Source organism: Gasterosteus aculeatus, chromosome 7 (genome assembly GCF_964276395.1).
Source record: "Gasterosteus aculeatus chromosome 7, fGasAcu3.hap1.1, whole genome shotgun sequence".
Classification (NCBI taxonomy): domain Eukaryota; kingdom Metazoa; phylum Chordata; class Actinopteri; order Perciformes; family Gasterosteidae; genus Gasterosteus; species Gasterosteus aculeatus.
In genome coordinates, this window is record NC_135694.1 from 9,208,087 (window position 1) to 9,230,677 (window position 22,591).

Here is a 22,591-nt window from a genome sequence, read left to right on the forward strand (position 1 = left end):
TCAATATTACACAGTTTACCAATGTCCAACAGGTCCCTCATAAGAAATATATTGTCCATTATGGATCTGTCTGGCACGCAGTAGGACTGGTCTCTGTGAATAATACAGGCGAGACATTTTTTAAGCCGGTTGGCGAGCACCTTAGAGAAAAGTTTGTAGTCTGTGCACAGCAACGCCACCGGTCTCCAGTTCTTTAACAAGGACAGATCTCCCTTCTTAGGTAGCAGGGAGAGTACTGCGTTTCGGCACGATGTTGGTAGCAGGCCTGTCTGCGAGCTCTCCTGCAGCACCTGCCACAGGTCGGCTCCCAAACAGTCCCAGAAGTGTTTATAAAAGTCTGCAGGCAGGCCGTCGAGTCCAGGGGCCTTACCAGCAGCCATCTGACCCGCCGCAACAGTCAGCTCCGCCAGGGAGATGTCAGCATCTAGGAAGGCCTTGTCTTCTGGGCCCAACTGTGGGAGACCTTGAAGCAGTTCTGCAGCACTCTCGCAGTGGTCGGCCTCTTTCCTGTAGAGGGCGCTGTAGAAGGCGACGGCGTGCTGCCTCATCTCAGTCGGATCAGCTGTCATCTTGCCGTCAGGGAGGCGGAGACACACCATTTGTTTGGCCCGAGAGACAGACCGCTCCAGGTTAAAGAAAAAGGATGTAGGAGCATCCATGTCCCTCACACTTATAAACCTTGATCTGACTAGAGCACCTTTAGCCTGTTCCTTTAGGAAGGACCCCAGTCTGTCTTTTTTCTGCTGAAGCTTGTGGGCATCTGTGCTAGTGTGGGGGAAAAAGCTGTGCTCCATGTCCCTGATCTCCTTCTCTAAACACTCAGTGACTTTCTTGACTTTGTAGGTGGAGCCGCTAGTGTACTGCTGCACAAAGACTCGAATGTGGGCCTTTCCCACATCCCACCACAGACTAAGTGACTGAAATTCGCTCTTCCTCTTCCCCCAGATCCCCCAGAAAACCTTAAATTTCTCACAGAAGTCCCTGTCCTGCAACAGCTTCACATTAAAGTGCCAGTAGGAGTTGGATTTTTTGGTTGGTGAGATATGGAAGTCTAGGGTGACCAGGTGATGGTCTGTGAAACCCACTGGGAGAATGTGGCAGTTTAATAGGCGATTACCATAACTGGAGGACACGTAAACCCTGTCCAGCCTGGCTGCTCTGATGTTCCCCTCCAACATTTTCACCCACGTGTACTGCCTCGCCCGAGGATGTTTGACCCTCCATGCATCCTCCACACCTGCCTCAGCAATCACCCGGGACAGAGTGGCAGATGACTGATGGTGAGGCTCCTCCCCTGTCCTGTCTAAAAAAAAGTTAACAGTACAGTTCCAGTCTCCCCCCATCACTATACACTCGTCTTGGTCGTAGTGCAGCAGGGCATCCCTTAATTTGAGGAAGAGGTCTGTTCTAAGAGGGCCTTGATTCGGGGCATATATGTTAATGAACACAAAAATGATGCCTGCTATGGATGCTTTGACCACTAGTGCCCTGCCCGCCTCCACTTCTGTAGAGGAGAGGATGCTAACGTCCAGCCCAGGTGAGAAGAGGACGGCCACACCTGCAGACAGGTTGGTCCCATGAGACAGGACATACTGCCCCCCCCACCACAGACCCCAGTCCACCTCGTTGTGAGGGTCGCTGTGGGTCTCCTGCAGAAAGACAATGTCTAACCTCTTTTGTTTGATTATTTCTGCGGTGACCGCTCTCTTCTGGCGGTCCCTCCCACCATTTATGTTTAAAGAGCCCAAAATCACCTTGTGCATTAGAAAGAGAAAAGAAGCAGTGACGCAGACAAAAACAGGAAACTGTAACACAAAAAAGGAGTGCAGCACATTCATCCCAAAATCAATCACTGGTCCTCAGCCTCTTGGAACCCTTCACTCCGTCTCTCTCCATTATCTTCCTGAGAATAGTTACATGCTTCTTCAGTCTGAAGCGCTTTTTCTTATCCAGAGAGTTATTATCATAAACTTTCTGCAAAAGCACAGCAGTTCTGATGAATTTAGCACCGTCTGGGAAATAATCTAAAACCTTGATGGACTTCCCAAACGTGTCATCCAGGAAGCTGTTTACCTCTTCCAAAGAGTACACGTCTCCATCTACAGACATGGAGCCCGAGTCAGAGAGGTTATCTGATTCACTGTCGCAGTCCATCGCCTCCTCCTCTTTCTCGGGCGGTGCCCCTCCACCCATTCCACCTGAGGGGTCAGCGCTGCTGCCTACTTCACCTGCTCTGTTGCAGTGTGCAACACCTTCAGTCTCTGCCCCCTCTTCCCCCACACAGTTCTTTTCCTCAGCCTTTTTCCCATCATCCTTTTTTCCTTCTCTCTGCTCCCACCTATTGTTTGTTTTCTGAGACTCTTCCTTTCCCTCCTCACTGGTCTTGTCCTCAGCTCCAAGTCTCATCTCCACTCCTGTCCTGTCATCTTCACTCGTTGTTTTGGCCTCTCGATTCTCATCCTCTTCTGCTCCTCTGCCTTCCTCTCTGCACTTTGTGCTTATTCCCTCTGCCACACCTCTCTCCTCCTCCCCTGTCCTTTCCACTTCAACGTTCAGCTCCTCTGCTCTTGTATTTTCTATCTCCCTTTCCCCGTTTTTCACTCCCTCCCTAACTTCCGTCCCGTCTTCCGCTCCTGTTTCCTCTGCTCCTTCCTTCTCCTCCACCCCCCTCCTTACTGCTGTATTAATACCGGTAGTTGGGCTCTGATCCCTCTCATGTGAGCCCACCTGTCTGCCGTGACTCACCTCCACTCCCGTCTCAGCCGGCGGCGCATCGCCTCCCGCTGGCTCGTCATCCATCGGCGCCCCGGCGTCACCGAGCCCTTCTGCCGGTGCGGGCTCCGATTCTGCGCGCTCTTCGGCGGGCTTGTGAGGACAAGCGTCACGCTTGTGCCCCATTCCCCCGCACAGAAAACACTTAATGCTACCCGTATTTGCGTAGATCATATAGTGACCCTCGCCGTGCTTCACTCTGAAGGACACCTCTAGCGTCTGTGAAGGACATGTGAGGAACATGGACACTTGTCTCCTGAAGGATTGGACATGTTTAAGTTTATCGCTCTTGCAGCCCAGTCCCACGGACCGGAAACCACTCGCAAGTTTTCCGAAGCGCAGTAGCTCGCGCTCCAGCACCTGGTTGGGTATGAAGGGGGGGACACCTGACAAGGTAACCCGCGTAGAGGGCACCGCGAGCGGTGACACCTGCAGGTACACCCCGTCTACGGTTACGCCGCTTGCCACTAGCTCCGCCACCAGCCGCTCCTCCTTCAGGAACACCAGCAACCCCCGGTTCATGCGGGAGGCGTGGGACAGGTTAGCGTGCCCCACGCACTCCCCGATGGCCAGCAAGACAGCTTCTACCGGGACGCCGGGGTCGGGCTGGACCCGAACCCCATGCCTCAGAGACGGCGTCTCGGAGGACGCCATTCCCGACACGAGGCACGGTCCTCCGTCCCCTAATCACCACCAAAACCCCAGAACCACTACAGACTACCGTTACTCACTCACCCTGTGAAATAAGAGGAACAGTAGAAAGACAGTCCTAGAAAAGTCACCAAACTCTCCACCAAACTCACCAGCTCACCACGCACCCAACCGCCATAGAGACAGAGACAGAGAGAGAGAGAGAGAGAGAGAGAGAGAGAGATATTGTTAGTTAAAAGGTAGTCCCAGAGCGTGGGCTCTTTGGGTTAGTGTGTATGTTACATTTGTTTTGTATACTGTTGGTTATTTGAGTTAAACATTTTTCTTCCTGTGTTGCGGGGGGGGAAAAGGTGATATTGTTAGGGAAGAGACCCATGGGTATACACCACCCGTAGCTGACTGCCTGTCTAGATACACTAGGCAAGACCTGGGCGGACCACTCCCTGTACTTTTGGTTAGCGGGCCTCATCCGTGCCCGAGGTAGGGTAAAGTGGGGGGGGAATTAGGTCAGTTAGGGAAGTGTTCACCCTTTTTTGCTTGTTTCTTTGCTTTGGTCTCGCCCAGCCCCTATTCCCCTGAACATTTGTTTGGTTTTTCCTTTTAAGGAGAGAATAAACCTCCTATTTTGTTTACACCGTTTGCCTGTGCCAGTAGTCGTCACTCACACCACGACCCCATACCTCTGGTCGCCGCGTTCATCAGGGCTCATGTTTGCGGGGGTTGCGCTCCCTTACACCTAGACTAAGGGAGACGTAACAAGTGGGGGCTCGTCCGGGATCGTCAATCTCCCGACTTCCCTGTGAGCACGAGGTCCTGGTGGGTGCTGGTGCGAAGGTGTGGTGTTGTAGTGTGATTTCAGCAACAAGTTGCTAGTTTGGTTTGTAGTAGTGGTGGTGGCGTGTGTACCTACTAGAATGGCTGCTCCAGCACTGGCTGTTTTTCTAGCAGCTCCATCCCTTGACCAGCTGGGAGGGATGCGCAGGCCAGTTATTCGCCGTCGCCGATCATTATAAAATCTCCGTCCCAAGGCAGGCCCTCAAGGCAGGCCCTCAAGGCAGAGATGTTAGAGTTGATAAAAAAAGGGTTGGTTCACCAGGGGGTTTGTGAGGGGATGGACGAGGGCAGTGAGGCCTCAGGTGAAGAGTCTGGGGATGAAAAGACTGTGGGTGCACTGCTGGGTGATGAACAGGGGTTGGGGGCCGCTGCACCAGTGGTTTCACCTAGGGCCGACCTTTCGCCTCGTTCCTCTGTTGGGTCCAGAAGTGCTGCGGCTAGGCTCGAGTACCGGCTGGCTCGCCTAGAGATGGAACGAGAGGAGAGGGAAAAGGACAGACAATTTGAACTTAGAAAGAAAGAAATAGATGCAGAGAAAGAGGTGCGAATCAGGCAGCAGACGCATTTAGCAGACGCTTTTATCCAAAGCGACTTACATTACACTTTCAACCCATGGCTTTTTCACATTTTGCCTGGGGAGCAATTAGGGGTTAGGTGTCTTGCTCAGGGACACTTCGACATGGAACATGGGGCAGCCTGGAATCGAACCACCAACCTTGTGCTTCCCAGCACACCTTCTCTAACCCCTGCGCCACGACTCGAGGCAGCTCGAGTTAGAGGCTGGTGTTGGGGTTCCGTTAGCTCCCAACCCCGGTCGGTTTGAGGTGAGCAAGAATATTGCGGTGTGCCGCCTTTCCGGGAGGCTGAAGTAGATTCATACTTTTCAGCATTTGAGCGTGTGGCTACGGCGTTGCACTGGCCACGGGAGGTTTGGTCCATCCTCCTGCAGTGCAAACTGTCTGGCAAAGCCCAGGAGGTTGTGGCGTCTCTCTCTCTAGAAGAGAGTGGGGATTACGAAATAGTTAAAGCAACTGTGTTAAGGGCCTACGAGTTGGTTCCAGAGGCATATAGACAACGTTTTAGGAACCACAAAAAGCCTCAGACCCGCACTTTTGTAGAGTTCGCCAGGGATAAAGAGACACTATTCGATCGCTGGTGTGCGGCTAGCAAGGTCAAGAAGTTTGCTGAGATAAGGGAGCTGGTCCTTTTAGAAGATTTTAAAAACCATCTACCTGACAGAATTGTTGTGCATTTAAACGAACAGAAAGTGCCGACATTGTCTCGAGCCGCTGTGTTAGCAGATGAGTACGCTTTGACCCACAAAATAATGTTTACGGCACCGCGACAAGAGGCTCGACCGCCAACAACGCCTACAACAGCATCTCATGCCAGCCGTGTTTCTCTGGGTGAGACCAGGTCTGCACAGGAGACACGTGAGTGTTTTTATTGTCATCGTCCCGGTCACCTAATAGCGGTGTGTCCGGTTCTGAGAAACAAGAAAGCACCTTCACCGGTGCGATCGAAAAGCATAAACTTAATACATTCCATGTCTCAGACAAACAGCAATAATACAAACGAGGGTGGGGAGAAGCCAGATCAGGTGTATGCTCCGTTTGTGTCAGGTGGGAATGTGTCCCTTACAGGGGAACCAGTTGGCAAATGAGCGTCACCATACTGCGTGACACGGGGGCAGCGCAGTCTTTAGTACTAGCAGACAGCCTGCCCTGGTCCCATGGGTCATACTGTGTGTCAAATGTCCTTCTACAAGTACTCGGAGCAACTCCCATGTCTGTACCACTGCATTGGGTCTGGTTAAAGTCCAAACTAGTGTCGGGACGTTTTCGTGTTGGCGTGGTACCAACTCTGCCGGTGGAGGGAGTCACATTTCTGCTAGGGAATGACATTGCCGGTGGCCATGTAACACCCATGTTAGAGGTGGTGGACACACCTACCCTGGAACCTACGGACGACATTGTAGTACAGGCTTACCCTCATGTGTTCCCAGCTTGTGTGCTTACACGGGCCCAGTCCCGTAGGTTGGGAGACGAGTTGGACCTGTCAGACTTGATTCTTGAGCGTGTGAACGTGAAGCCAGCCCAGTCCAGTATTTCCACTTCAATGAAAACTGCAATAGGTAAGAGTGGAAGTGAATTCCAATTACACAATATATTGTCATCGATAACCACAGAGTATGATCAAGGCTCAGAAGGAAGACGTTAGTCTGAAGAAATGTTTTGATTGTGTAGTGATTTCTGAGGAAGCAAACACAAAAGAGGTGTCTTACTTCATAGAGGCTGGCGTTCTTATGCGCAGGTGGGCAGCGCAGGGTAACGTTCAGGGTTTAGGGGTTGTCAAGCAGGTGGTCGTCCCTAAACCATTCAGACAGCAAGTGTTATCCCTAGCACATGACCCTGCTTGGGCTGGGCACCTAGGAATAACAAAGACTTATGACCGAGTCCTTCGCCACTTTTTCTGGCCAGGTCTAAAGTCAGATGTTGTGGAATTTTGTAATACCTGTCATGGATGCCAACTAACAGGAAAAGCGAACCAGGTCATCCCTCGGGCGCCACTGCATCCGATTCCTGTGCTGGGAGAACCGTTCGAACGGGTAATCGTGGATTGTGTGGGTCCTTTACCAAGAACGCGGAGTGGTAACCAATACCTTTTAACAGTGATGTGTAGTGCTACTCGGTATCCGGAGGCTATTCCCCTCCGTACCATCACAGCCAAGACTGTAGTTAAGGCCCTGATCAAGTTTTTCTCTACATTTGGCTTACCGAAAGTACTTCAGTCAGATCAAGGTTCAAATTTTATGTCAAAACTGTTTGTAACCTCTCTAAAAGAATTGGGTATTACTCACCAGGTCTCGAGTGCGTATCATCCGGAAAGCCAGGGAGCACTCGAGCGGTGGCACCAGACCCTCAAATTGATGCTCCGAAAATACTGTATGGATAATCCAAATTGGGATGAGGGAGTGCCATTTGTGTTGTTTGCTAGTAGGGAAACAGTGCAAGAGTCGTTAGGTTTTAGCCCTGCTGATTTAGTGTTCGGACATACACTAAGAGGACCGTTGAAGGTTCCGAAGGAAAACGTTTTGTCCCCCACATCTGTCGGTGCCCCTAAGAATGTGATGGACTTTGTTAGCCAGATGAGGGAGAGGCTACATGCAGCCTGCGCAATAGCTAAAGAGTCCCTCTCGACTGCACAGAAGCGTATGAAAATGCGTTATGATCAGGGGACGGTTGAGCATTCGTTTGTGCCGGGAGAGCTAGTTCTAGCATTGTTGCCCGTTCCAGGGTCGTCTCTCTCAGCCCGTTTCTCAGGTCCATATGTGATTGATAGTAAGCTCAGCGATACTAACTATGTAATAAAGACCCCAGACCGTAGGCGTTCATTACGGACATGTCACATTAACATGTTGAAAGCATACCGTACACGAGGTCCTTCTAACACTCTTTCCAATAAGCCCATCCAGCCCGCTGTCTCTTCAGTGGCCACTGTTGCGCTGCAGGCGGGGGCGTACCTGGAGGATGACCCGGAGGACGGTCTGGAGTTAAGACATGCAGTGAAACCGGGTGAATGTATGGGTAATACAGAAATGTTGGGAAAGTTACCATCCCTTTTGAAACATTTGGAATGTGAGCAGTCTCAAGAGCTTGTGTCCTTGATTAACTCCTACCTCACCTTGTTTTATGACGTACCTGGATGTACCACGGTTCTGACACACGATGTTGATGTAGGAAACGCGACCCCATCCGTCAACACCCGTACCGGGTAAATGCGTTTAAGAGGGAGGAGATGAAAGGTGAGATTGAGTACTTGTTAAAAAACAACATGGCCAAAGCCAGTAACAGTGCTTGGAGTTCACCTTGTATCCTAGTCCCAAAACCAGACGGCACATCCCGGTTGTGCACAGACTATCGGCGAGTTAATGGTGTTACTGCATCAGACTCTTATCCGTTACCTCGAATAGAAGATTGCATCGACAGCATCGGCTCCGCGGTGTTTGTCACGAAGTTAGACCTGTTGAAAGGGTATTGGCAAGTGCCTCTAACCCCTCGTGCCTCGGAGATTTCTGCGTTTGTGACCCCTTACAATTTCGTACAGTAATGCCTTTTGGCATGTGCAATGCCCCCGCTACGTTCCAACGCCTAGTAAATACTGTGTTTGCCGATGTTCCTAACTGTACCGCATATATCGACGACGTCGTAATATATTCGTCAACTTGGGCCGACCATATCGCTACGCTAGACATGGTGTTTGAACGTTTAGAAAAAGCATCCCTGACGTTAAACCTGGCAAAGTGCGAGTTCGGAAAAGCTACGGTTACATACCTTGGAAAACAGGTGCGACATGGGCAGGTTCGGTTGTTAGCTAGCAAGGTGGAAGCCATAGCTAGTTTCCCTGCCCCTGTTACGCGCCGTGAGCTTCGCCGTTTCCTAGGTATGGTGGGTTATTACCGTACGTTTTGCAAAAACTTTTCGACGGTGGTAGCCCCCCTGTCTTCGCTTTTGTCACCCAAGGTTCCGTTTAAGTGGTCTCCGGAATGTGAGCATTCGTTCAATTCCGCGAAGCTACTCCTGTGTACTGCCCCGGTGCTTGCAGCCCCTGATTTTAGCAAACCTTTTAAAATGGAGGTTGACGCTAGCGCCGTGGGCGCAGGCGCCGTCCTCTTACAGGAGGACGGTGAAGGGATCGATAGACCCGTTTGTTTCTTTTCAAAAAAATTCAGTGACTGTCAGACAAGGTACTCCACCATCGAGCAGGAGACATTGGCTTTGTTATTAGCCCTTCAATTTTTCGAAGTGTACGTCGGGTCTAGTGTTGTCCCTGTGGTGGTGTTTACTGACCACAATCCGCTAATTTTTCTCCACAGGATGTACAACCGCCGGCTCATGAGGTGGGCGCTAATTGTGCAGAGTTACAACTTGTGCATCAAATATAAAAAGGGATCGGACAACATTGTTGCAGATGCGTTGTCTCGTGCACACTAGTGTTGTTTTGGTGTTTGTAGTATGTTTTACTGTGATAGAATGGATGGTGCAATCCTGGATAGTTTTGCACCTTTTTTTGGGGGGGGGGGCGTGTTACGTTTTGGGGGTGTTTGTGTTGGTTTGTGTCCTGTCTCTCCATGTACAGGAAATCTGCAGGCAAGATGGCTACCCTTCACCCAAGGTGCAGCCGATTGGATACGACCGACCTGGACTCCTCCCCTTCATTATTGGATGCAGCTGGTGCAGGTCTATAAAGACCTGTCATTGTAGATCTTTGAGGGGGGGGGGGGGGGGTTCTGCAGCTCTGATGGCAGAGAGAGAGAGAGAGAGAGAGAGAGAGAGAGAGATTTTGATTTCAAAGGGTCTTTTATTACATCATTTCGGTTAAAATTAAACGGTTACATATAAACGGTCAATGAGGATCTACAACAAGCCTAAATCATGTGAAGAGAACAACATAAATCACAGATGGATGACCAGAGCGTTCTCGCTGACTGAACACAGGAGGTTCTTCAGACCCCAAATGGTAACAAAGAGTTCGGTGTTGTTGGTCAGTTTGTAGTAGCCAAACTCCACCCTGAGCCGAGCGGCCAGCAGCCCTGTCAGCATCAGATTTGCGTCCTCCGACCCTCCACCACGCACACGGTTCTGTCTCGTTTTCCAAATGGCCAGTTTGGACATTCCTGAAAGGAAGTTTAGCAGAGTGTGAACGTTCTTCTTGCGAGCAGAATATTTTGGTCCGTAAATAAATAGAGGCAGAGAGAATTGTTCCCCTAAGCCCCGAAACCATGCCTGTAAACGTTTGAATAGTCCCTTCAGTCTGGAGCACTCAGCAAACAGGTGGTAGACGGTTTCTGGCAGAGGACAGAAAGGACACTTGTCCCCCCCTCCCGGGTCCAGGTGTACCAGATATTTGTTGGTAGCTATGGCTCCATGCACAACCCTCCACTGGAGGTCCCCTGTCCGTTTGTCCACAGGAGGCTTGTACAGAGACCGCCAGCAGCCCCCCGGGGAGCACTTCCTGCCAAAAAAGTCGACCCACCTTGACACCTTCACCCCCGTTAGAGAGCGCAAGTTTGAGACCTTCACGGAGACCTGGTATACTGCCTTTCTCCCCAGAGACTCAAAGTCACCCAGTTGTGGTGTCTTCAGGGACAGCAGGGTATCCTCACCTGCTGTCCACTGTCCTGCAGCCGCAGAGACATCAAGGGGGGGGAAGGCGTACTCACACCCACCGTCCCATTGGTCAGAGAGTGATCGGTCTTTTACAAATGACCTGAAACCTTCTGGCAGGGAAGCACAGACCTCCTCCACCAGCCTGAGCAGGAGCCTGTTGGAACGGATGTGGGTCAGCTCTGCCAGGTGAGGGATGGAGATCTTCACCAAGTGACCCAGTTTCACACAGCCGGCCTCTCTCAGTCGGGTTCTTAAGCTGACGGATGTCAGGGCTTGGGATGTGATGAGCTTGCCCCCAAGCAGCGGCTCCTCAAAAAGCCACATCCCTGGTGTTGTCTCACCACTCCGCTTGTGAGTGAGAACCTGCCACGCCTGGAGGACGGACTCGTAGAACACTGTCAGACCAGTTATATCTACTAGCTGGGGCTCAAGCAGGAAAAGATGCTTATCATACCCCATGCGTCCAGCCCTCCTTAGTAGTACACATGCAGCATCAGTCCATGGCAGGCCGGAACTGTAGAGCAGTCTCTGGGCGGTCAGTAGTCTAAAAGCTGTCACCCGTGAGGCGATGTCCACCAGGCCTTGACCCCCCTCCTGGATCGGTAAATACAGCACAGCAGCTTTCAACCAGTGAAGGCCTGACCAGAAGAAGTCCACAACGGTCCTCTGGATCTCAGCAATCAGGTCCCGGGGTGGAGTTAGAGCCGCCAGCCTGTGCCAAAGGGCCGAGGCGACCAGGTTGTTGACAACAAGGACCCTCCCCCTGTAGGACAGCCGAGGCAGCAGCCACCTCCACCTCGACAGTCTAGCGCGCACTCTGTCCAAAGCCCCTTCCCAGTTCTGTTTCTGAAACTCCTCAGTTCCTAGAAAAACACCCAAAACCTTTAACCCCTGCCTACCCCATCTGAGGTTGCCCGGTAGTTTTGGTGCTTCTCCATTGGCCCATTGACCAACCTGCAAGGCCTCACTCTTCCCCCAGTTCACTTTGGCTGAAGAAGCCCTCTCGTAAGTGTTAATACAGCTGCTTAGGAGCAGGACATCCCTCTGATCCTTCACAAACACGTTTACGTCATCAGCATATGCTGACACCATCAGGGGGGGGCGCTGAGGCAGTCCAGGCAACACGACTCCAGACAGACGGGATCTTAAAGTGTTGAGGAGTGGTTCAATGGCTATGGAGTACAGCTGCCCAGAGATGGGACATCCCTGTCTGATGCCTCTCTCGACCTGAACTGGACCGCTCAGCGCGCCCCCCGCCTTCACCAGACAAGTGGCTTTTTTGTACATCGCACCCAACAGTGACATAAACCCTTCACCAAAACCAAAAGCTCTTAAAGTGGAAAAAAGAAAATCATGGTCCACCCTGTCAAAGGCCTTCTCCTGATCTAGGGCAATGACACCAAAATCAATATTACACAGTTTACCAATGTCCAACAGGTCCCTCATAAGAAATATATTGTCCATTATGGATCTGTCTGGCACGCAGTAGGACTGGTCTCTGTGAATAATACAGGCGAGACATTTTTTAAGCCGGTTGGCGAGCACCTTAGAGAAAAGTTTGTAGTCTGTGCACAACAACGCCACCGGTCTCCAGTTCTTTAACAAGGACAGATCTCCCTTCTTAGGTAGCAGGGAGAGTACTGCGTTTCGGCACGATGTTGGTAGCAGGCCTGTCTGCGAGCTCTCCTGCAGCACCTGCCACAGGTCGGCTCCCAAACAGTCCCAGAAGTGTTTATAAAAGTCTGCAGGCAGTCCGTCGAGTCCAGGGGCCTTACCAGCAGCCATCTGACCCGCCGCAACAGTCAGCTCCGCCAGGGAGATGTCAGCATCTAGGAAGGCCTTGTCTTCTGGGCCCAACTGTGGGAGACCTTGAAGCAGTTCTGCAGCACTCTCGCAGTGGTCGGCCTCTTTCCTGTAGAGGGCGCTGTAGAAGGCGACGGCGTGCTGCCTCATCTCAGTCGGATCAGCTGTCATCTTGCCGTCAGGGAGGCGGAGACACACCATTTGTTTGGCCCGAGAGACAGACCGCTCCAGGTTAAAGAAAAAGGATGTAGGAGCATCCATGTCCCTCACACTTATAAACCTTGATCTGACTAGAGCACCTTTAGCCTGTTCCTTTAGGAAGGACCCCAGTCTGTCTTTTTTCTGCTGAAGCTTGTGGGCATCTGTGCTAGTGTGGGGGGAAAAGCTGTGCTCCATGTCCCTGATCTCCTTCTCTAAACACTCAGTGACTTTCTTGACTTTGTAGGTGGAGCCGCTAGTGTACTGCTGCACAAAGACTCGAATGTGGGCCTTTCCCACATCCCACCACAGACTAAGTGACTGAAATTCGCTCTTCCTCTTCCCCCAGATCCCCCAGAAAATCTTAAATTTCTCACAGAAGTCCCTGTCCTGCAACAGCTTCACATTAAAGTGCCAGTAGGAGTTGGATTTTTTGGTTTGTGAGATATGGAAGTCTAGGGTGACCAGGTGATGGTCTGTGAAACCCACTGGGAGAATGTGGCAGTTTAATAGGCGATTACCATAACTGGAGGACACGTAAACCCTGTCCAGCCTGGCTGCTCTGATGTTCCCCTCCAACATTTTCACCCACGTGTACTGCCTCGCCCGAGGATGTTTGACCCTCCATGCATCCTCCACACCTGCCTCAGCAATCACCCGGGACAGAGTGGCAGATGACTGATGGTGAGGCTCCTCCCCTGTCCTGTCTAAAAAAAAGTTAACCGTACAGTTCCAGTCTCCCCCCATCATTATACACTCGTCTTGGTCGTAGTGCAGCAGGGCATCCCTTAATTTGAGGAAGAGGTCTGTTCTAAGAGGGCCTTGATTCGGGGCATATATGTTAATGAACACAAAAATGATGCCAGCTATGGATGCTTTGACCACTAGTGCCCTGCCCGCCTCCACTTCTGTAGAGGAGAGGATGCTAACGTCCAGCCCAGGTGAGAAGAGGACGGCCACACCTGCAGACAGGTTGGTCCCATGAGACAGGACATACTGCCCCCCCCACCACAGACCCCAGTCCACCTCGTTGTGAGGGTCGCTGTGGGTCTCCTGCAGAAAGACAATGTCTAACCTCTTTTGTTTGATTATTTCTGCAGTGACCGCTCTCTTCTGGCGGTCCCTCCCACCATTTATGTTTAAAGAGCCCAAAATCACCTTGTGCATTAGAAAGAGAAAAGAAGCAGTGACGCAGACAAAAACAGGAAACTGTAACACAAAAAAGGAGTGCAGCACATTCATCCCAAAATCAATCACTGGTCCTCAGCCTCTTGGAACCCTTCACTCCGTCTCTCTCCATTATCTTCCTGAGAATAGTTACATGCTTCTTCAGTCTGAAGCGCTTTTTCTTATCCAAAGAGTTATCATCATAAACTTTCTGCAAAAGCACAGCAGTTCTGATGAATTTAGCACCGTCTGGGAAATAATCTAAAACCTTGATGGACTTCCCAAACGTGTCATCCAGGAAGCTGTTTATCTCTTCCAAAGAGTACACGTCTCCATCTGCAGACATGGAGCCCGAGTCAGAGAGGTTATCTGATTCACTGTCGCAGTCCATCGCCTCCTCCTCTTTCTCGGGCGGTGCCCCTCCACCCATTCCACCTGGGGGGTCAGCGCTGCTGCCTACTTCACCTGCTCTGTTACAGTGTGCAACACCTTCAGTCTCTGCCCCCTCTTCCCCCACACAGTTCTTTTCCTCAGCCTTTTTCCCATCATCCTTTTTTCCTTCTCTCTGCTCCCACCTATTGTTTGTTTTCTGAGACTCTTCCTTTCCCTCCTCACTGGTCTTGTCCTCAGCTCCAAGTCTCATCTCCACTCCTGTCCTGTCATCTTCACTCGTTGTTTTGGCCTCTCGATTCTCATCCTCTTCTGCTCCTCTGCCTTCCTCTCTGCACTTTGTGCTTATTCCCTCTGCCACACCTCTCTCCTCCTCCCCTGTCCTTTCCACTTCAACGTTCAGCTCCTCTGCTCTTGTATTTTCTATCTCCCTTTCCCCGTTTTTCACTCCCTCCCTAACTTCCGTCCTGTCTTCCGCTCCTGTTTCCTCTGCTCCTTCCTTCTCCTCCACCCCCCTCCTTTCTGCTGTATCAATACCGGTAGTTGGGCTCTGATCCCTCTCATGTGAGCCCACCTGTCTGCCGTGACTCACCTCCACTCCTGTCTCAGCCGGCGGCGCATCGCCTCCCGCTGGCTCGTCATCCATCGGCGCCCCGGCGTCACCGAGCCCTTCTGCCGGTGCGGGCTCCGATTCTGCGCGCTCTTCGGCGGGCTTGTGAGGACAAGCGTCACGCTTGTGCCCCATTCCCCCGCACAGAAAACACTTAATGCTACCCGTATTTGCGTAGATCATATAGTGACCCTCGCCGTGCTTCACTCTGAAGGACACCTCTAGCGTCTGTGAAGGACATGTGAGGAACATGGACACTTGTCTCCTGAAGGATTGGACATGTTTAAGTTTATCGCTCTTGCAGCCCAGTCCCACGGACCGGAAACCACTCGCAAGTTTTCCGAAGCGCAGTAGCTCGCGCTCCAGCACCTGGTTGGGTATGAAGGGGGGGACACCTGACAAGGTAACCCGCGTAGAGGGCACCGCGAGCGGTGACACCTGCAGGTACACCCCGTCTACGGTTACGCCGCTTGCCACTAGCTCCGCCACCAGCCGCTCCTCCTTCAGGAACACCAGCAACCCCCGGTTCATGCGGGAGGCGTGGGACAGGTTAGCGTGCCCCACGCACTCCCCGATGGCCAGCAAGACAGCTTCTACCGGGACGCCGGGGTCGGGCTGGACCCGAACCCCATGCCTCAGAGACGGCGTCTCGGAGGACGCCATTCCCGACACGAGGCACGGTCCTCCGTCCCCTAATCACCACCAAAACCCCAGAACCACTACAGACTACCGTTACTCACTCACCCTGTGAAATAAGAGGAACAGTAGAAAGACAGTCCTAGAAAAGTCACCAAACTCTCCACCAAACTCACCAGCTCACCACGCACCCAACCGCCATAGAGAGAGAGAGAGAGAGAGAGAGAGAGAGAGAGAGAGAGAGAGAGAGAGAGAGAGAGAGAGAGAGAGAGAGAGAGAGAGAGAGAGAGAGAGAGAGAGAGAGAGAGAGAGAGAGAGAGAGAGAGAGAGAGAGAGAGAGATTTGATTTTGATTTCAAAGGGTCTTTTATTACATCATTTCGGTTAAAATTAAACGGTTACATATAAACGGTCAATGAGGATCTACAACAAGCCTAAATCATGTGAAGAGAACAACATAAATCACAGATGGATGACCAGAGCGTTCTCGCTGACTGAACACAGGAGGTTCTCCAGACCCCAAATGGTAACAAAGAGTTCGGTGTTGTTGGTCAGTTTGTAGTAGCCAAACTCCACCCTGAGCCGAGCGGCCAGCAGCCCTGTCAGCATCAGATTTGCGTCCTCCGACCCTCCACCACGCACACGGTTCTGTCTCGTTTTCCAAATGGCCAGTTTGGACATTCCTGAAAGGAAGTTTAGCAGAGTGTGAACGTTCTTCTTGCGAGCAGAATATTTTGGTCCGTAAATTAATAGAGGCAGAGAGAATTGTTCCCCTAAGCCCCGAAACCATGCCTGTAAACGTTTGAATAGTCCCTTCAGTCTGGAGCACTCAGCAAACAGGTGGTAGACGGTTTCTGGCAGAGGACAGAAAGGACACTTGTCCCCCCCTCCCGGGTCCAGGTGTACCAGATATTTGTTGGTAGCTATGGCTCCATGCACAACCCTCCACTGGAGGTCCCCTGTCCGTTTGTCCACAGGAGGCTTGTACAGAGACCGCCAGCAGCCCCCCGGGGAGCACTTCCTGCCAAAAAAGTCGACCCACCTTGACACCTTCACCCCCGTTAGAGAGCGCAAGTTTGAGACCTTCACGGAGACCTGGTATACTGCCTTTCTCCCCAGAGACTCAAAGTCACCCAGTTGTGGTGTCTTCAGGGACAGCAGGGTATCCTCACCTGCTGTCCACTGTCCTGCAGCCGCAGAGACATCAAGGGGGGGGAAGGCGTACTCACACCCACCGTCCCATTGGTCAGAGAGTGATCGGTCTTTTACAAATGACCTGAAACCTTCCGGCAGGGAAGCACAGACCTCCTCCACCAGCCTGAGCAGGAGCCTGTTGGAACGGATGTGGGTCAGCTCTGCCAGGTGAGGGATGGAGATCTTCACCAAGTGACCCAGTTTCACACAGCCGGCCTCTCTCAGTCGGGTTCTTAAGCTGACGGATGTCAGGGCTTGGGATGTGATGAGCTTGCCCCCAAGCAGCGGCTCCTCAAAAAGCCACATCCCTGGTGTTGTCTCACCACTCCGCTTGTGAGTGAGAACCTGCCACGCCTGGAGGACGGACTCGTAGAACACTGTCAGACCAGTTATATCTACTAGCTGGGGCTCAAGCAGGAAAAGATGCTTATCATACCCCATGCGTCCAGCCCTCCTTAGTAGTACACATGCAGCATCAGTCCATGGCAGGCCGGAACTGTAGAGCAGTCTCTGGGCGGTCAGTAGTCTAAAAGCTGTCACCCGTGAGGCGATGTCCACCAGGCCTTGACCCCCCTCCTGGATCGGTAAATACAGCACAGCAGCTTTCAACCAGTGAAGGCCTGACCAGAAGAAGTCCACAACGGTCCTCTGGATCTCAGCAATCAGGTCCCGGGGTGGAGTTAGAGCCGCCAGCCCGTGCCAAAGGGCCGAGGCGACCAGGTTGTTGACAACAAGGACCCTCCCCCTGTAGGACAGCCGAGGCAGCAGCCACCTCCACCTCGACAGTCTAGCGCGCACTCTGTCCAAAGCCCCTTCCCAGTTCTGTTTCTGAAACTCCTCAGTTCCTAGAAAAACACCCAAAACCTTTAACCCCTGCCTACCCCATCTGAGGTTGCCCGGTAGTTTTGGTGCTTCTCCATTGGCCCATTGACCAACCTGCAAGGCCTCACTCTTCCCCCAGTTCACTTTGGCTGAAGAAGCCCTCTCGTAAGTGTTAATACAGCTGCTTAGGAGCAGGACATCCCTCTGATCCTTCACAAACACGTTTAGGTCATCAGCATATGCTGACACCATCAGGGGGGGGCGCTGAGGCAGTCCAGGCAACACGACTCCAGACAGACGGGATCTTAAAGTGTTGAGGAGTGGTTCAATGGCTATGGAGTACAGCTGCCCAGAGATGGGACATCCCTGTCTGATGCCTCTCTCGACCTGAACTGGACCGCTCAGCGCGCCCCCCGCCTTCACCAGACAAGTGGCTTTTTTGTACATCGCACCCAACAGTGACATAAACCCTTCACCAAAACCAAAAGCTCTTAAAGTGGAAAAAAGAAAATCATGGTCCACCCTGTCAAAGGCCTTCTCCTGATCTAGGGCAATGACACCAAAATCAATATTACACAGTTTACCAATGTCCAACAGGTCCCTCATAAGAAATATATTGTCCATTATGGATCTGTCTGGCACGCAGTAGGACTGGTCTCTGTGAATAATACAGGCGAGACATTTTTTAAGCCGGTTGGCGAGCACCTTAGAGAAAAGTTTGTAGTCTGTGCACAACAACGCCACCGGTCTCCAGTTCTTTAACAAGGACAGATCTCCCTTCTTAGGTAGCAGGGAGAGTACTGCGTTTCGGCACGATGTTGGTAGCAGGCCTGTCTGCGAGCTCTCCTGCAGCACCTGCCACAGGTCGGCTCCCAAACAGTCCCAGAAGTGTTTATAAAAGTCTGCAGGCAGTCCGTCGAGTCCAGGGGCCTTACCAGCAGCCATCTGACCCGCCGCAACAGTCAGCTCCGCCAGGGAGATGTCAGCATCTAGGAAGGCCTTGTCTTCTGGGCCCAACTGTGGGAGACCTTGAAGCAGTTCTGCAGCACTCTCGCAGTGGTCGGCCTCTTTCCTGTAGAGGGCGCTGTAGAAGGCGACGGCGTGCTGCCTCATCTCAGTCGGATCAGCTGTCATCTTGCCGTCAGGGAGGCGGAGACACACCATTTGTTTGGCCCGAGAGACAGACCGCTCCAGGTTAAAGAAAAAGGATGTAGGAGCATCCATGTCCCTCACACTTATAAACCTTGATCTGACTAGAGCACCTTTAGCCTGTTCCTTTAGGAAGGACCCCAGTCTGTCTTTTTTCTGCTGAAGCTTGTGGGCATCTGTGCTAGTGTGGGGGAAAAAGCTGTGCTCCATGTCCCTGATCTCCTTCTCTAAACACTCAGTGACTTTCTTGACTTTGTAGGAGGAGCCGCTAGTGTACTGCTGCACAAAGACTCGAATGTGGGCCTTTCCCACATCCCACCACAGACTAAGTGACTGAAATTCGCTCTTCCTCTTCCCCCAGATCCCCCAGAAAATCTTAAATTTCTCACAGAAGTCCCTGTCCTGCAACAGCTTCACATTAAAGTGCCAGTAGGAGTTGGATTTTTTGGTTGGTGAGATATGGAAGTCTAGGGTGACCAGGTGATGGTCTGTGAAACCCACTGGGAGAATGTGGCAGTTTAATAGGCGATTACCATAACTGGAGGACACGTAAACCCTGTCCAGCCTGGCTGCTCTGATGTTCCCCTCCAACATTTTCACCCACGTGTACTGCCTCGCCCGAGGATGTTTGACCCTCCATGCATCCTCCACACCTGCCTCAGCAATCACCCGGGACAGAGTGGCAGATGACTGATGGTGAGGCTCCTCCCCTGTCCTGTCTAAAAAAAAGTTAACAGTACAGTTCCAGTCTCCCCCCATCACTATACACTCGTCTTGGTCGTAGTGCAGCAGGGCATCCCTTAATTTGAGGAGGGGGTCTGTTCTAAGAGGGCCTTGATTCGGGGCATATATGTTAATGAACACAAAAATGATGCCAGCTATGGATGCTTTGACCACTAGTGCCCTGCCCGCCTCCACTTCTGTAGAGGAGAGGATGCTAACGTCCAGCCCAGGTGAGAAGAGGACGGCCACACCTGCAGACAGGTTGGTCCCATGAGACAGGACATACTGCCCCCCCCACCACAGACCCCAGTCCACCTCGTTGTGAGGGTCGCTGTGGGTCTCCTGCAGAAAGACAATGTCTAACCTCTTTTGTTTGATTATTTCTGCAGTGACCGCTCTCTTCTGGCGGTCCCTCCCACCATTTATGTTTAAAGAGCCCAAAATCACCTTGTGCATTAGAAAGAGAAAAGAAGCAGTGACGCAGACAAAAACAGGAAACTGTAACACAAAAAAGGAGTGCAGCACATTCATCCCAAAATCAATCACTGGTCCTCAGCCTCTTGGAACCCTTCACTCCGTCTCTCTCCATTATCTTCCTGAGAATAGTTACATGCTTCTTCAGTCTGAAGCGCTTTTTCTTATCCAGAGAGTTATTATCATAAACTTTCTGCAAAAGCACAGCAGTTCTGATGAATTTAGCACCGTCTGGGAAATAATCTAAAACCTTGATGGACTTCCCAAACGTGTCATCCAGGAAGCTGTTTATCTCTTCCAAAGAGTACACGTCTCCATCTGCAGACATGGAGCCCGAGTCAGAGAGGTTATCTGATTCACTGTCGCAGTCCATCGCCTCCTCCTCTTTCTCGGGCGGTGCCCCTCCACCCATTCCACCTGGGGGGTCAGCGCTGCTGCCTACTTCACCTGCTCTGTTACAGTGTGCAACACCTTCAGTCTCTGCCCCCTCTTCCCCCACACAGTTCTTTTCCTCAGCCTTTTTCCCATCATCCTTTTTTCCTTCTCTCTGCTCCCACCTATTGTTTGTTTTCTGAGACTCTTCCTTTCCCTCCTCACTGGTCTTGTCCTCAGCTCCAAGTCTCATCTCCACTCCTGTCCTGTCATCTTCACTCGTTGTTTTGGCCTCTCGATTCTCATCCTCTTCTGCTCCTCTGCCTTCCTCTCTGCACTTTGTGCTTATTCCCTCTGCCACACCTCTCTCCTCCTCCCCTGTCCTTTCCACTTCAACGTTCAGCTCCTCTGCTCTTGTATTTTCTATCTCCCTTTCCCCCGTGCTTCACTCTGAAGGACACCTCTAGCGTCTGTGAAGGACATGTGAGGAACATGGACACTTGTCTCCTGAAGGATTGGACATGTTTAAGTTTATCGCTCTTGCAGCCCAGTCCCACGGACCGGAAACCACTCGCAAGTTTTCCGAAGCGCAGTAGCTCGCGCTCCAGCACCTGGTTGGGTATGAAGGGGGGGACACCTGACAAGGTAACCCGCGTAGAGGGCACCGCGAGCGGTGACACCTGCAGGTACACCCCGTCTACGGTTACGCCGCTTGCCACTAGCTCCGCCACCAGCCGCTCCTCCTTCAGGAACACCAGCAACCCCCGGTTCATGCGGGAGGCGTGGGACAGGTTAGCGTGCCCCACGCACTCCCCGATGGCCAGCAAGACAGCTTCTACCGGGACGCCGGGGTCGGGCTGGACCCGAACCCCATGCCTCAGAGACGGCGTCTCGGAGGACGCCATTCCCGACACGAGGCACGGTCCTCCGTCCCCTAATCACCGCCAAAACCCCAGAACCACTACAGACTACCGTTACTCACTCACCCTGTGAAATAAGAGGAACAGTAGAAAGACAGTCCTAGAAAAGTCACCAAACTCTCCACCAAACTCACCAGCTCACCACGCACCCAACCGCCATAGAGAGAGAGAGAGATTTTTTGATTTTTTAGAAAAACAATTTATTTTACATATTTCAACAACTTTGTCAATGTGTTAAAAAAAGGTCACAGATTTCCTTCCTTTGTTAAAAAAAACAAGACAAAGCAACAACAAAACAAAACAAACAGAAGCAAAATTATATTTCATGCCATAAAAACGGGAGCAAACACCAATTCATTATTTTCCACTGAGCACACAACATTTTTAAAACACCAGCGTTGTTTAAAAGTGTCTACGTCCCCGGGAAAAAAAAAAAGCGGAACTCTAGCCAGAGCCTGGCCCTGATGTTCACCAGCCACACTGCTCTGGCCTCCTGCCCCTCTCCGTCCTTCACTCTGGCCTTCCTGCTTAGATAAATGGCCATTTTGGCTTCCCCTGAAAGATAGTTGAGGAGCTGCCATTTTTCTTTTTCTGCTTTTTTGTAGGCAGCTCCCATGATAAAAATCTTTTCAGTAAAAACCACATTAAAAAGACTAAAAACCAAAAAAGTCTCTTGCACTCTGTAAAAACATGATAAATAGTCTCTCGGAGGTCACAGAAGGGGCATTTGCTCAGAACAGTGGGATTAATAACAGAAATAAAAGCGTTGGAGGCGACAGCACCGTGTAAAATTCTCCACTGGAGGTCGGCAGTCCGTTTCTTGAGGGGAGGTTTGTATAAAATCCTCCACTGTGGGCCCGGTCCATTTTGTCCCCGTCTGTTGGACCACACAGTGGGGAGCCTGTCGCACAGTCCGGACCGGTTTATGCTCTTCACGCAGTTAAAATACAGAGTCTTCTTGTCTGCTTCGTGCAATGTCAGCGCTTCGGGGCGTGTTGTGGCGAGCAGGGGGCCGGTGAGTTCCCCTAGTCCTGGGCTCAGGCAGATCTCGGGGAAGGGGTCTGCAGGGTCCGGCTCCACATCTTTCTGGCTGTAGTCTGTGAGGTGGCTCCTTTCCTCCTCAGTCAGCCTCTGGTTCCACAGCTCCAGGAGCCTCATCGCCATCCAGACGGAGTGCAGCCCCAGCAGAGAGCCCAGGGCCGGGGCGTCGCTCAGCGTCGCCCCCACTGCGTCCACCAGCTGCTGCAGGCACAGGACTCGTGCTTTCAGCAGCGCCCCCATCAGGCCTGGGGTACCACTGCTGCTGATGTCCAGCCTTGCTCTGTAGATCAAAGGTTCTCTCAACAACCAGTACAGAGAGAAAGACTGTGGGCACCTTTTATGATTAAAAAGGGCCCAAGACTTAAAAACACCCTGATAAAACGGAGGTAGCCCATTTAACTTTAAAAATTTAGGATCAATTAAAAACAGAGCAGTATCCAGCCCCAGGTTGTTTGCACGTCTAAAAATGCAGCTGGCCACGTCCCTCCATACTAAAAACTCCGGACCTGTGAGATATTTCTGTAAAAACTGGAGTCTAAAAGTGGTCGTCCGGCTGGCCAGGTGGACGAGGCCCTGTCCCCCCTCCTCTCTGGGTAAAAACAGCACCCCTTGTGGCACCCAGTGTAGACCCCCCCAAAAGAAATCCACCATTTTCTTCTGTAAGTT

At 51.8% G+C, this 22,591-nt stretch overlaps 1 long non-coding RNA gene across 1 annotated transcript; it reads right to left on the reverse strand.

Moving 5' to 3' along the window:
- Positions 1–4,408: 4,408 nt before the first annotated feature.
- LOC144410329 (uncharacterized) lies at positions 4,409–6,306 on the reverse strand. Its single transcript, XR_013468335.1, has 3 exons — positions 6,247–6,306; positions 4,644–4,720; positions 4,409–4,458 (listed from the first exon to the last, which is right to left on the reverse strand). It is a non-coding gene; the product is annotated as an uncharacterized LOC144410329 (long non-coding RNA).
- Between the last annotated feature and the right edge of the window lie 16,285 nt (positions 6,307–22,591).